Raw genomic sequence first — 15,983 nt, forward strand, 5'->3', positions numbered from 1 at the left:
GATAATGTGTCACTGAATAATCATAAACGTATAAAGGACAAGAGAGAGATCGGAAATAGAATTGCGTATAACGTTACGTCGGAAGCAATTAAAAGACGATCAGTGAGTAATTATATTATACTGTCGGCGATTATATCGACTGGCGTTTCTCGGTCAACGGCATATATTATTTATCTCTCACGTCAAATCGATGTAAATTATACGTACGACGTAAATATTGTTTTGCGGCTTTTCTTGATCAGCTGTCCTTCTTGGTTTTGTCGCGCGGTGATTTATGAAATGACGTCAGCAATCAAAATCAAAGTGCCGTTCATTACAAACTCATATACATTAATTGTCACATTAATGCATGCGAATCTAAACACGCATCATATGAATCATACGACAAATACTAGAAACTGAGAGTACAAAATGTAAAAACAAAGACAAAAAATGTAGATATATAAAATATATTCTTAATAAAATAACATATTCTTTAAATTATAACAGAACTGAGTTTTTATCACGGACTTGTTCTTACACTTCAATGTTTTGTTTTTCAAAAAGATTAATTTTTCCTTCTTCCAGTTTTTTGTTTTAATATGTTTTATGTCGTACATATCACATCGGTAAAGAGAAGTTACATCCTTCCGGCAATTTCTCTACATACGTAATGTTCGCTAATCCAGTTACGATATTGATGAATGCTTCATGTCGGTCATATGAGAATGATCATTATAATTGCGTTAATTGGCGATAAATGACGATCGTGTTAAGTGACGCTGACTCTGTTTTAATAATTGTCACATCGAGCACGGTACATCGAGCACAGAATGTTATTATCCTCGATTGCTCGTTTGTCGAATAAAATGCTAAAGGGCGACTTGTTCACGCAAACGTAACGTTCAAATCACTTGTTCAACGATTTATAAATGAACATTTGCGCATCGCTTTTAGAAACGATGCGACTTATATATGTATATGTATATCTTATGCATCTCACACACACATGCACATATATGCATACATAAATTCAATCTAAAATATATTGTATTGTAATTTCGAATAATCTACGAGATTCTTCTTTTAATTAATATCGAGATGTGTCGAGATTAATTAAACATAGCGAACAGCGCCGGAGCAATGCACGAAGTTAATCACGGATAACAAGGTCGACCTGAGATGATGGAAGAAAGGAATAAGCTGGATTATATTGCCGGTCCGAAGATGGCAGTTTCTTCATTATTGAATCTGTATATACCTATATTTGTGGATGTACAGAAGATAATATAAAATGTTTCTTAAAAATATTTGCATTTTCTTTCTTTCTTTCTCTCTCTCTTCAAATATTTTTATAAATATATTCAAGTTCTCAAAACTTCTTCACTGTTTTTTTCTCAAGTTAGTACAAATAAAAAAAAAATTAAATTTCTAATTAATCTCTCTAAAATGTTATTAACTCCACACACATAGACTAGTATTTACTTATACAAAGTTAGCGATCAGTTCGGATATTACAAAAGTATGTAGTCCTTGTATCCTAAAACGGAGGCAGTTTCTGTTTTGGAAATAGCTAGAATCGTTTACGGTTTTACGACACCGGAGGAATCGGGTTAACGTCCGACACAATGCTTCCGGTGTTCTCGGATAGGACTTGTTTCGCATCTAGAAACAAAGGAAGCACTAAAATTTATATTGATTTAGGAGAGACATTTTTTCACTCTAGACAAGGATCAGCGGATTTTCAATAATTATTTCTTGCGTCTGCGATTAGTCTGTAAAGAAAAGGGATGTTCTCCAAGACGGGTGGATATCAGGTAAAATATCCCGGTGAAATATCTCTCCTATAAATTTTTGATTAGATCATATGCGCGTTCTTCAGGGAATCGCTGATCTGTTTATTACCGCATTATCCGCGTATAGCTTCTATGTATAGAATAGAATGTATTTAAAGCACCTGCATATATAAGATGCACGTTCGGTCCGGCGATTACTTAAATTCTCGCAAGTAAAAAGAAAAGTTTGTTAGTGCGGAAGGGGTCTTGGAAATTTTTAACTATTACTGTAATGAAGTTACTGCAGAGCGAAGCCGCGGGGTCGAGTGTATCAGATAGCTTACATGCTTCCAATAACAACGAACTTTCGTTTCTGTGAGGCGCGGTAAAGCAGAAGTAATGGGCCCCGGAGGACTTCTTAAGGTAGCTTAAGGTTTATCACAGTCAAGTGAATATTTAACAACTTCCCGGGGAAAAAGCTTCTCAAAGTGCACGGCGCGCGAGCGGCAGCAAAAGGATTCCGATTTGCTAGCGTTACATTTACTCGAGATGCATCATTTAATGCACCGAACTTCGTCATATCCATAAAATGGACTTTTCTTCAATAATTTCGGGTTGTTATTTTTCAATCTTATTTACACGCATTAAAAGAGTATTTTATAAAGAAGAAGAATGTATTATCACGTACAAAAACACAATAAAACATAATGCATTTAATATAACGAACGATTGTTGAAATTTTTCGTTAGAGTTACAAGAGAGAGATAATTCTCCGTGAAAATGCGGCGCGGAGCTCGAGCGAGAAATCATGGCGAGGACCGGAATCAGTTCTTCCTGCCGAACGGAGCCGAACTCGTTCCGATAACCGGTAATGTTTCCCCTAATTTTTTGAACGCAGTCGAAGAACGGGCCGGAGATAACGCCGCGGTCGGTCGGTCGGTCGAAATGACATACGCGACACGTTCTGCGGCTTACACCAGCAGCAGCAACGGTAGCGGTAGCAGCCGCCTCCCGGCTATAAGAACTCGCAAGATAGTTGGCCGCGCTCGCTCGGCCGCGGACACCGGCTCAATGTACCAGAGGAAATCGCTGACTTATGGCTGCACCGGGGAGTCATACCTTTTTTCATAAACCTCCAGTCAACCCCAACCTCGCGACTCTTTTACATTGTACCCAGATTTCAGCGATTAATTTTCCCCATTGTGCCGTGGCGCGTCTCTCGGCAGTCATCTCTTCTCCTCCTCTTCCTCCTCCCTCTTTTCCTCGCCCTTCTCTTTCTTCTCCCGCTCCTGTTCCTCATTCTCCTGCTTTCTCATCCTCTTGCCTCTCTGCAGCGTTCCCCTTTGCCTCTCTTTCCTCTATAACTCTGCCGCGACTGCGGCCCGATTCCATCCCTCACCGACACATCCCGTCGCCTCTTCACAGTCGCTCCCAGGCCGCGGTCCGCATTGTCATTGGCAAACAGATCTCAATGGCGGTATTAAAAGTATCCGCTCTAATGGAACCGCTATATTCAGTTCGACGAAAACACGCGCCGAGGGAAGACGCAGCGTGTAAAATGCGACGATTTCTGCCTACGCAGAGGTAATTGAACATCATTGTGTTAAGTGCCTATTTTCTAAAGAGAACCGAAAGTGAACATAAAATATTTGGCGATCATTTGATCGTAGTAAGCTTTTGAGGAGAGACCGGTTTTTAGTATTGTGTTATTCACGTAAAACGCAACTCTCTCCTTCCATTTTTTTTCTCTCTTTTTCTTTCTCTGCTTCATTGATAGAGTCCTTGGCCACATTTTCAACATTTCTCACTCATTCCCAACGAAGAAGGAATGCGCCGTTCCTACAGTAACTCCTCCTCTGGGATTCTCTCTACATCTTCTGTCTACAATTCCTAACTTTTTCGAGACATTAAAGCGATCCGGACGTAAAACTAAACGGGAACGGCACTTCTCTCTCTTTTTATCTCACTCTCTTTCGTTTACTCTCTCTTTCTCTCTCACGTTGACAGAAAAAAGGCGAACAGCTTGAAAAGTGTCGGTGCTGACACTCGCTCGCATCTCAACGTTAAACATTTACACCGCGAAGTATTATTTTGGCGCGCGCGCAACGCTTTTTGATGTTTATATTTTATATAAAATACGAGAAAGAAAGAGAGAGAGAGGAGGAAAAACCTTTTGTGTGTATGTATGTATGTGTGCATACGCGTAGTTGCACACATACACGAAAGAACCACACACTCAAATACGGGAACGCTGTTACACTTACAGCGCGAGCGGACACGGACGATTATAGCGGCTTATCGCCGCAGGGCGCAATACCGAGGTGTTTCATGACCGTAACCATTGTTTCCGCCCTCTTCACTCTGGAGAACGCTATTGTTTAGATTTTTTCGCGGTGATCACGATGACCGCAATACACGACAAGGACCCTCTCGACATGGTTTGTGATGCGCGACGAATAAAAAGTGAGAACCCAGTCATCCTCTGCTACTATCAGACAAGATCAAAAGTCTCTACGTGGATTTTCGGCAGTAAAATTCTCTGAGGAAATCAAAGATTATTTTTGCCACGCATTATTCTAAATTGCATTTTTTTATATGTAATAATTTTATCATTTTATAACTTATTTAATTAAAATATTGTTGTAATATTTTTATACTGTTGTATAAAAAAATGCAATATTATTAGAATACATATATTTAAACCAATCAGAATTGTTCTAACATAATTATATTCTATTACAATAATTTAGAAAATTTTATTCGATTTATGAGAAGCATAAAAAAAAGCTCGTGTTTTTTTAACTACGTTCTAAATAAAATAAAAGTAAAAAAAAACCTTATTAATTAAACTATATAATCGTAATTTCTAAGTGATTTGATACTGTTAATGTGATGTAATTTAATTTAACTTGATGCTGTTATATTAATGATAATTGTTATTAATTGGTAAGGTCTTTATATTTTGCGTAAATCCTTGCTATGTATTAGCTGATGTATCTTTAGAACAAAACGTTTCGCCAAAACTAACATCGCAAATAATTTTCCATATAAAATGCAGTTTTTTCATATGACAGTAATATGAGCTGATAGAAGAAAACTGAAACTAATATACGAAGAAAAATTGTCGTCAAAACGATCTATTAGTATCTTTATCGTTATACTTTTATCTCTCTTTTGCGATCTCCATTGTTTTCTAATAATATATATCAGGTTTCTTTTGACATGATAACACATGATAACACACGAAACAAATAGAAATTTGTACATAAGATGTACAATTTTGCGGATATTTTTTGAAAAAAAACCTTCTACCGAGGTGTTTTAATTTTGTTTCGGAATATCGCTAGCGCGGAGTGATAAATCCAAATTGATATGACGAGAAAATAATCGCGATAAAACAGTAAATATTGTGATCGCGCTAGCGATTTCGTATTCCTTCGTGTGCACCATTACAATCGATATCCCGTCCGCGTATGGATGTGAAAGTATAGCGCGCTATAAAACCGAAAGATCTCGTCGAGATTGAGATCGTAATATTGCTGGCGGTTACGTCGTGCAGTAGTCGGTAACACGGGATTTACATATCCTCCGGTGAGCAGCGCGTGCTGCATGTAAACATTTGTCGTAACTCGATATTTTTGTCCGCCGTTAATCCGCGAATAAATCTCCTCAAGCAGTGCTTACGTCCGAATGCAAATCTCCACTTAATAATTAAGTTAGCTACTTTAGAGAAAGGACTGTCAAAGCTTAAAAACAGGGAAAGTAGAAAAATAACGTTGTCTTTTAACGATTAATAAGCTTTGGAAGCGTATATACGCGTATCTATGTCAAACTAGATTAAAGTAACATATAACAATAATAATATTTATAATAATATTTTGCGGAAAAGATTTACCGCGTGAAAGGTTTAATTGGTGTGCTTCTCTCTCGTAATATATAATAGTAAGAGCCGGAATAATCGCGGTCTTACAATTGACCTCCATCTACCTCCATCTCTTGCAATATCCTGCCTCGTAGTTCATAACAATAACAGAGAACAGTAACAGAGAACATAATACGTACTTCATATCATTTTCCTGGGCCACAATTGCATCGCGCGTCTATATTAGAACCTAACTCGGCGCGCGCTTCCTGGTCGTATGCAGTTTGTTAATTAGGCGGGGCAGTCCTTCTTACGCATCGCCTCAAATCCTTGGAGTCCCAGCAGTGTCTCTTAACTCATCCCGACGCAGCCGGCAGCTCTTATGCAAACCACAGAGTCCGAGCTTGCTCCGCGCGGCAGTCGACGGGAGCCTTATTATGGCCATTTGCCTCACTCTCCCCTTCCCCGTTTAAGAGAATGCACCGAAAATTGTAGTAAATCCTCGAAACGACGGTGTCGCTACTCCGAGAACGACGACTCGAGTCCCCGTATACAATCGTGTTGGCCGTGTCCGTAATAAAACGAATCCCCGAAATTATGCGCGGAACGACAAAAAGCCAAGCACTAGCGAATCCTACGCGGTAGTAGTAATAGGCGAGAATGAACAGACGTGGAACGCGGGAAAGCGCGAGGTCTGGAGAACAGCTATTAAAAACAAGAAAAAATAGATTTCTGCTTTATTGTGGTCTGCGATGTTGGCCAAAACGAGCGATAAACGAGACGTTAACAAGCAGAAAAAAATATGTCAGAAGTACACTCGCTGTTTTTGGAAGTCTATTCTACATTCCCATAACTCTCACTATACTTTGCCAGCACTCGCAGTTGGTTTTTTAAATGCTAGTCTTCAGCGTCATATTCTAGTTCAGGAGATAGCAGTGAAAACGAGTGGCCTAAGTGTGAATAAAATTTCCAAAATTTCACAACGTCACTTATCTGCAAAAAATGTTGTACAGCAAGTAAATTATAAGAGCAGAAAGAAAAACTTTATTGCACAATCGGTTGCATCCGCCATGTAATAAAGGTAAAGTTTAAAGGGAAAAGTTGCGCCGGTAAGGTGAAGTTTTTATATCGTCTCCCGGTTGTGTAATATCGGCCGTTATAATTACGCGTTGCCGCTCTCAAAGGAACCGTTTAATTACTACCATTAGGTATTATTTTCTGAGTCTTGTTGCATCTGTGTTGTATTTAACGAGGAAAGTATGAGAACGCGATGCCTCGCAAGCTTCATGTGTTTCAGAAAACTTCGACGAGCTTTACTATTTTACTTTATTGTAAAAAATGACAAAAAACGTGCTAATAACATGCGCTGCAATTTGAGTGTACAAATATGTCTTACGTATAATTGTAAATATAATTGTAAAAAATTGCAAATAAAATACTTTTGAAATTTTATAACGTAGAAAGAGAGAGAGAGAGAGAGAGAGAGAGAGAGAGAGAGAGAGAGAGAGAGAGAATTCTTTTTCATCAGAGAACATCTGGCGTTGCACAAAAACATATAATACACTTAGCAAAAATTCATATAAAACTTTTTCGATGTAGATAGTGTATACATGTATACATAATATATGCGTATAGTATATATATACATATATCAGACCTTGTATTAAATTAAAAATAAATCTTACACTTAACAAAAAAAGAGAAAGTGTGTTTTTTAATATCATCTTTTTTCTATACTTTTTGTTAACACTTTCGACATAATATACAACATAAAAAAAAACAGATTAATTGAAAACATTTTGTTAAAACTAAAATCATCAGAATGCAGAATGTTCTCATGCAGTTACATACGTAACCAAGAAGAATGTGAGTGTTTAAAGAGCGGAACATCAAAAAAGCAAAAAGAAAAGATAAGATAAGGTGCTTTGAGATAGAAAGTTAAAACGTTTGTTGAGATAATATTTCGATGATATGTCGAACGGTGTCACAGCTGTGGCACACGAGCGAACGTCCTTGGTCTTGGGCGTTATACAAGATTGTTGTTAAAGCTCAAGACCGGCCGAAGACCCGCGCAACCAAGAAGGAACGAAGGATGGCGCGAGGAGAAGGAGAGACGGGACGGCTAGTAGTGAAACAGCTGGCACATACTGGCGACAGCCCGCCCGTCACTAAGTCAACCTGGATACACACGCGCCACGTGCGCCAGATACAAACTTCATTGATGTTGGACGAAAAGAACGAGTGAGACTTCCAGTGTAGACTCCGTTCAAAGAGAAACTGAAGTGTCACTCTTTAACTCAGTTGAATGATGAATAGTTACAATCAAATTGGTGGCGTCGATATTAACCATAATCAAACACTTTAAACTTTTTAATTACCGGAGGCAAAATCAACATCGACAAGTGTTCAGATGGAATCGCAAATTTTTTGCTCTTTAATATAGAAAAAAGACGGAATTTAAATTGATATACAATTAGAATACACACTCTTGTATACATGTAAACAACGTATTATACATGCAAATACATCGAAGCAAAGATATCAAAACATATCTATATATTGCGTTATCATTATCATCTCTGTTATTCTAGAAGATATTATATTGCGATTATATTCTGATTAAATTTATTTTGCCATTACACACAAAAGCACGAGAAACGTAAAAATTAATGAGTGTTTCGTTGATGCATCAAAACTCGATTTTGATTTGCAGTGAAACAAAACTTCGGACATGTCATCATGCGGGTTGTTCGCAAGTAAAGATAACACTATTGCTTCAATTTTGTACATCTTTCTCTCTCTCTCTTTCTCTAGTGATTGTTATTTATTTCTTTTTCGCGACACCTCTGTGATGACGGCTTTCGCACGCGGGTGCAACAACATGACGACGCACCCCGAACGAATTATCGTCATTTTTCGTCATTTGCCGCGTCCGCCGTTTGCCCGCACGGAAAAGTCGTAAAATACATTGAAAAAAACGATCGCCATAAATACCACGACGGAGACTCGCCACGTGGACCACGTGTCAGCTGCGCGCTCTATGAAATCGCTGGTGTCTACGAAACGCGCGTCATTCGATGTTGCGTAATTCCGCATCACAATGTCCGCTAATTTCTTTCTGTCTTTTTCTTAAACTCTTACTTTTTCTACGAAGTTTTTATTTAGAAAATGCTAATTCATGTAATATTATAAAATGCGTAGTTAATTAAAAATTTATGTGTAACAATAATAAAGTTTGCAATTGCTTTGGCAAAAAAGAATACTTTGTTGTGTAAATAAAAAAAAGTCTTAATTATCTGTGGCGAAAATCCACATTTACTCGTGACAATTTAATATCCTATAGTTATATAAACTAATTAAAATCTTGTCACGTTAAGGAAAGAGCATGCGCGAAGAGTAGTGATATTAATTTCCTCGGTGTACACGTTTTGTAGCAAAATTATATAAAAGTCAAACGAGAGACGTAACTTCATAATATTATGCAAGAATAAATTCGAAAGCCAGAGATTAATTCGATACTTTAGGAGAGCGTTCCTAACAACCAATATCTCACAACTAAAAAATGTATAAATAAATTAAGTTTTCTACATCATAAGTTTACGAAAATTGAACTCACAAGTTTCACACATTAAACTAAATTCGCAGACTGAGTATATTTTTAACTGTAAACTCTGATTAATTCTACGTGAACTTTAATATTTTTCTAAATGCAAAACACAAGTAATTATACGTGTAGTGGTCCATTTGCAGTGCTTGATCTATGTAGCGCGCGAGAGTCAGAACTTTAATCCGATTTATTTTCCTATCTTATTCATTTATCTTTAGTACAATGATTTTTTTTCTTGTGCTATCGGTACTTGGAGCATATTGGCTATTCTTGTTTCGACGTATATATCGAACTCATCTTATGAAGAAGAGAGACCGAATTCCATGTAGTGGAACAAGTAGAACAAGTCTTCTCGTTTCCGATCTCATCGATAGAATGGATTTTTCTTGGAGCTTTCCCACCCGACTCTTGCGGTCGTGTTTTACGAATTTCCGTAGGCGCACGGATAGCATACAACCTCACTCTCTTTCCCTCCTGCAAACCAAAATCTCAGTGTCTTCTACTCTACATACACAGACAGATACACATGTGCATGTACACAGAAGTTATTCAAGGTAACATCAAAGAAACTTTACAGCGAGGTCGGTGTCGCTTAACTCACTGCGACGAGGCTGCAGCATAGACACGCTCTTGCTGCCGGTAATTGCTATAGTCCGCAGTTTTGAAGCGTTGTACAACATACGTGTATCGCTATGCGCGAACTCGAACGGGGCTGAATGAAGTTTCGTCTCGAGGCGTGTCGGAATCGACCGGCCACGCGCGGTTTCTGCGGGTTTTGTTCTATGTTCCTTTTTTTCACGACGTTTACCGTCAATTAATTCAACGCAATGAATTTTGTCCCGGCCACAACAAAAACTGATCAACAGAAAAAAACTATCAGCTAATCTTACTCAAACATGGATTTTTTAAATTAATTTACATAAGGTTATCAAATATGCAAATTCGGCGATAAGTAATGTCCGAATTAAATGCAAATTGCCGGGAAAATATTTCTGACGGAAAGAAGAAGCGTATGGAAAATTTTGTCGCATATTTTCCGATATCGCACGGTACGTTTTGCATAATCCAGTGCCCGCGATCGTAGTGTCATAATTTATCCGTAGCCATTATTATCTGCAGCTACCTCGGTAGTATCAAGAGGATGATAATTTAATTTACTGTCAATTCTCTATTTTATACCTCTGCATCGTTTGGAAGCGAGAGACAAAATGCTATGAAAAGCGTCATGTGAAAATCGACTTATTAATCGTTTGTATATTGATTAAACAATATAATTGTTATATGTGGTGTTCAATTCAATATGTGTGTCATAAGCTAAAAGTAAACTATATAAACTATATAAACTTCTCTCTCTCTCTCTCTCTCTCTCTCTCTCTCTCTCTCTCTCTTTCTTGAATACGTCATATTTGCATAAAAATGGTCTGTAACATATTAACGTAAATTAACAGATGAAACATGAAGATGAAATTGGAAAATATCACAGTGCTCTCTATTGAATCGTATTTTATTCTTGCAACCTTCTCTTTAATAATATTTTGGAATTAATTTGCGATTTCCTACTACACACAGAATACGCGTTATTCATATAATTATTATACACACACAAAACAATAGCGGCGAATGGAGCACATCACAGTACCGAATTAATTAGGTTGCTGCTAGTATCTTCACTCGTCTAATGACATGCAAGAGTCGTCTCCGGTCATCCATCAAAAAGTAATCTTCACTGCCGCTTTCGTTTTATTTGCTGTCAAGAGTTTTCTTTAAGAGTTACATATGACTTTCAAGGGTTACATATGACAATTTTCGTCTGTATAATAATTTCATTATTTATTGTTGATCAAACAATAATATATTTGATAGTATATTTTGTTATCTTTCTTTTTAGTTTGTATTAAGTTTTTTTATTCTAAAAAAAGAGTATGAAAGAGATAAAAGTGTGTATCGTCTGTACACAATGCAATTCTACCATGTTTGAGTAAACTTTGTGGACAACAAATTTTCTGCAAATTAAGCTGTGATAAAATTTTATTTTGTATATTTCCAACGAAATTTTTGTTGAAATTTTATTTCAAGATTTCCTTTTATAAAGATATTTCAAATAAAAAAAATTAAAAAGTCATAAAACAAAATAACGGTGGATTGAAGAATTGGATTGCATTACATTACATTCAAATTAAAAAAAAAACCATGCAAATCTGAATTAATTAATTTTTTTACTTCAAAAGCCTTTTATGAGTTCCTGCTTCGGAAACGTGGCATAGGAATCCGTACAATGTATAATTGATACGTGGTTAAAGCACATGAAAGGAGATTTAGTCGGCAAAACACAGTGGCACATCTAGTCACGCTTCATTATATAATAGTATGCATCTGCAATACACATCATTTAATTCTTAGCAGTATAGCAGTCGTTGACTTAAAATAATTTATATTCTATGTCTATAAATATGAAATCTTTCTTTATGTATAATTGGGTTAAAGTATATTTTCTTTGATTAAAAACATGATAAATTGTTTATTACGTTGGTTTTTCTTTGACTACTTTCTTGTCATCTGTCGTTGTAACAAAAAGAGAACTTTGAAAAATATCAGACATTATAGGTAATAATTTAATCGTTGACATAGATACAATAACACATTAAAACATATTTCTCTTTTTATGATAATAGAATATACATACCAATAGCAATTACATTTGCAAAAATATGCTACTTCATAATAAATGAAATCGACGCTTCTATAAATAGCTATTACTTATTAATTACAAAATGTCGGAGCAATCGACCATTTCGAGCATCATCGTACTGAAGAGAGATTATTAATACCAAATTCGTATCGTTTATTAGAAATTTATGATCATGACACAGTCGTAATTTGCCATTATTTCATAATTATCACCGCACAAAGCAGTTATAATTTTCCGAAGTCTCCCGCTCTGAAATATTAGCTAAAATTGAATGCTATTTAATCCTTTCCGATACATATATATATATATATATATATATTGATATATATATGTATATGTACATATGTATATGTATTTATGTGTTCCCCTGAGAACTGTAGTGTACAATTAAAGCAAGAGCATATCATGTATCTACATACTTGCGAAAGCAGAACAAAACGCAGAGACGTAGAAGAAAGTTTCATTAAAGTTTCAATACATTTTTAATTGGTTTTTAGAGTATTGAAAAAGTGACATACAAAACACGTCTAAGGCGAATAAGGTAAATAATATATTTCGAGTATAATTTAAAAATTCTGTGTTACGTGTCGAGGCACGATAAATAAACAAGTCAATATTTGCATATTTTGTTACAATTAAAATTTATTATGTTTTTAAAATGAAAATCTCATGTCTTAAGAACAATTAAGGAAAATTAGATTCTTCCAATAGTGACTTTTCCTGGTCCTTACATGATCGTGGTAATTATGGAGTTCTTCAAGAAAACACCATACACAACTGCTTCTTTATAAAATGCATTCTTAAAGAATAGATCGACCTCTTTCTCTTTCGCGCTCTGCTCTTCTTATAAGAAAGTACATCCTTGAAAGCTCACGATTTTCTAATTTTCAGGCGGCAATGACACGGTTCTTAGCTGCGCGCTAACGCGATTACGACTTTTTGGATAATCAGAGTTTCTCGAGAGAAGCACACCGAGATAAACGTCGCCGGTTTTGCGTTCGCAACTTGTATCGAATTTTCGTCCGGACCGGGAACATCAAGATGCGCGTCTCTTTCGAGATGAAACCTTTTCTTTGCGCGTCCTTAGATTTTTGGAACAAACAAATTTAGCTTTGTTTCATTTTTCACTTAGTTGCTCTTACCCTCCTTTATCCTTCTTCTGCTACAAACTCATTTTTCACTTAACCCGTCGTTCGATCTATACTCGATCCAAGGCAAAGTGATTTTCAACAGCAAACGCAGGTTCTCGCTTTTTTCATAGACGTCACGTAGGTTAGCTTGTCGAACGCTTCTAAATAATAGCAAAGTTAATTCCGATCTCGCGAAAAAAGATGGCGAATGTGCGATATACATGCAAATTCTTTATACCGAAATTATAAAGAATTTTTTAAACTATTTTTCTCGCAATGTTTTGCTATAACTGCATTTTTTACTGTAATATATGAAATATATATTTAATAGTTTTCAAAATAATATCTTTGTTTGCGTTGTAATATTTTTATGTAATAACAGATACAATAATTGAAAATATATATTTGCAAAACTATATGTTTTGCGCATTTCTAAGCATCAAAATGTTCTGTCTCATTTATCAGTAGATGCAAACGAAATCAGCGAATAGTGAATCGACGTTGCTCTATAAAGCTTGTTGCAAAGTATTCCTAAATTGAATGCGAAATCGCGAACGTGCGTGCAGTGCTCAGGAGGAAATGTAACACCATTGCCATCGCATCCTCAAACGAGGACGCCTTTGATACCTTTACCCCACACCGTGACGGTAATCATGGGAACGCACCAAATCTCGCTATCCAATAGAAGATACCGGAGAACAATGCTCTCAACATCACAGCGATAAAGGTCGATTCAATTACCGTATCTACTGGAGATCCTCGCTCGTTGCACTCCGCATCTACTTTTGTGCTTCGCGAACTAGTTTATTTCTTGGATTGACCGCGAGCTATTGTTCTGATCGGATGAGAGAAAAAAATTCGTATATTGACAGACTATCCGAAGTAACTAGCTGCCTGTTAGCAACGATAAGTAACTAAATAAAGACGATAGATGTAAAAGATTTGTTTTCGAATTATAATCGATATTGATTAATAAAACAATATCAGACCTAGTAACTAATCCCATTTCTTATTAGAAACTGAAAGTTTAAATAGAAATATTTTAAATTCTTAATATTTGCTTAAATCCAAAATATTCAACAACAAATGATGATTTTCATCAATTTTGAGTAAATAGGCTTTGGCTTCAAATTCTTCAATTACTCGTGAAAACATATCATGTTACACTTAAAGTGACAGCTGGACTCGATACAGGTACCACTAGTTTTGCAACTTTAAAAGGATTATAAACAAAATAACGAAATACACAAGATTAGAAACTGCACATAAGTTACTTCGCGGACAAAATTCTCTGTTGAAGGATAAACTTAAATCATTCTTCGCGCGGACATCGAGAAGCAAAACAGCGCATTGAAGTAATTCCTCAATTGTCACAGGCCGAAGAGCTTCTCAAACTTTCCATCGTTTCTGACTCTTTAACTGGAAAAGTTTTCTTTTGTCTTTCACACAATCTTTACAAACAACAAATTTCTGAACTTGAGACTAAAAAAAGAAAAAAAAAAGAAATGAGTTATATAAATGAGCACATGTTTTTACGGTATATTTTCAAGCAACATCACAAAAATATGAAAAAGATACTAAACAAATTTTATTTAAATATTCGCGTATTTGTTAAACATATTTCAGATAGTATTGTTATTTAATTAAATTCTATTGTTTTTCTTTTTTGTGAACCTTTTGTTAGCAAAATATTTCCATTGTTGCATTCATGGTGGCATCATTACTCATTTCGACCTTTATTCACCTTTCAACAAACTGCACAAGGGCGGCCGATATCAATCGAACAAAAATTAAAAAGTTCCTCGGGAAGTTAATATCAACGTCGCGTCTTTTGCCCCCGAATATAAAGGCCGCGCTCATCGATCAACAAAACGACGTACAAACTTTTTCGGGACCTCGAAAGATCTCGATAACAGTAACACAGCACGAACGGCCAAAGGCGAAATACGGAATCGATAATGCATTTTGATAAAAAATGAGCCCTTGAAATGCTAACGACATTACAATAACATGAAAATATCAATAATTTTTGTTTATACAAAACACACATTGACATTTGATTTACTGTAAGATTGAACTATATATTTTTCACTATCTTTATCAACATCGTCTATCGCATATATTCCTGTAATCTTTGATGTATACGCGATCTCGCTGATATCTGCGGATTGTCTTCTTCGTTTATCCTGGTTTGTGGGTGCAAATTACCGGAGCTTTTTATCCTTTGAAGCGACACACACCCGCGCAGTGATGTCCTGCCGCCTTTGCGATTAAATCAGGCTCGGCCATGCCTCCTCCAGCTTCTCCCTCTCGCTTTCTCTAAACTCGTTTTACCGCGGTCTCCCGCTTGCGCTCGCGCTCGCGGCGAGTTTGCGCGCCTCATCCTGCACCCGGAGGTCTCCTCCGCGGAGGAAGGCCCATCAGGATCCCGATCAGTTTACCGGCGTCTCTCAGTCCGTACGGTCGCGTCCGGTACTTGTGTCCGGATCGTCGAATCACGTGCATTCTCAACGAAGGGTGAGATAAGCAATGTCGGCATTATTGTTCATCGGGCGTGTTACAACAACGTCGTCATCGTATTGTCCTAGAGATGTGTGAAAGTCCTCCAGGATTAGCGCTGCAGGTTTGCAAATTATCTCATTTTAGATTGTTGATAGAAAAAAAACTGATTTTTACTACACAATCACGTTGCAATCGTAAAGATTTCTGTGTTTCTAATAACGGTTCATAAAATGCTCAAAATTTTTGATAAATTAACAAGTTCGTAAATTTTTATTCAGATCAGCTGTGCAATGTTTTGATCTTATTTTATCAGAACGTCAAGAATTTCGCTTCTCGAAATAACTCTTTTGGGATCACACACATACACAAAGCGCGTTGCAGGTTAGCGAATTTTAATTCCGGTCAGTTACACCGAGATTTGCCCTTGCAACGAGAGGAA

At 36.6% G+C, this 15,983-nt stretch overlaps 1 protein-coding gene across 2 annotated transcripts in view; it reads left to right on the forward strand.

Annotated features, from left to right (window-relative positions):
* Nucleotides 1-15,501: 15,501 nt before the first annotated feature.
* Nucleotides 15,502-15,983, forward strand: part of LOC109853374 (lachesin-like) — a 55,116-nt gene continuing 54,634 nt past the window's right edge. For both annotated transcript variants that reach the window (XR_002250107.1, XM_020425443.1), the window contains exon 1: nt 15,502-15,665. The gene's annotated coding sequence lies outside the window, so the exon portion shown is untranslated. The remainder of the gene's footprint in view (nt 15,666-15,983) is intronic.

Source organism: Pseudomyrmex gracilis, unplaced genomic scaffold, assembly GCF_002006095.1.
Source record: "Pseudomyrmex gracilis isolate BER0280 unplaced genomic scaffold, ASM200609v1 scaffold_47, whole genome shotgun sequence".
In the NCBI taxonomy this organism is placed as follows: domain Eukaryota; kingdom Metazoa; phylum Arthropoda; class Insecta; order Hymenoptera; family Formicidae; genus Pseudomyrmex; species Pseudomyrmex gracilis.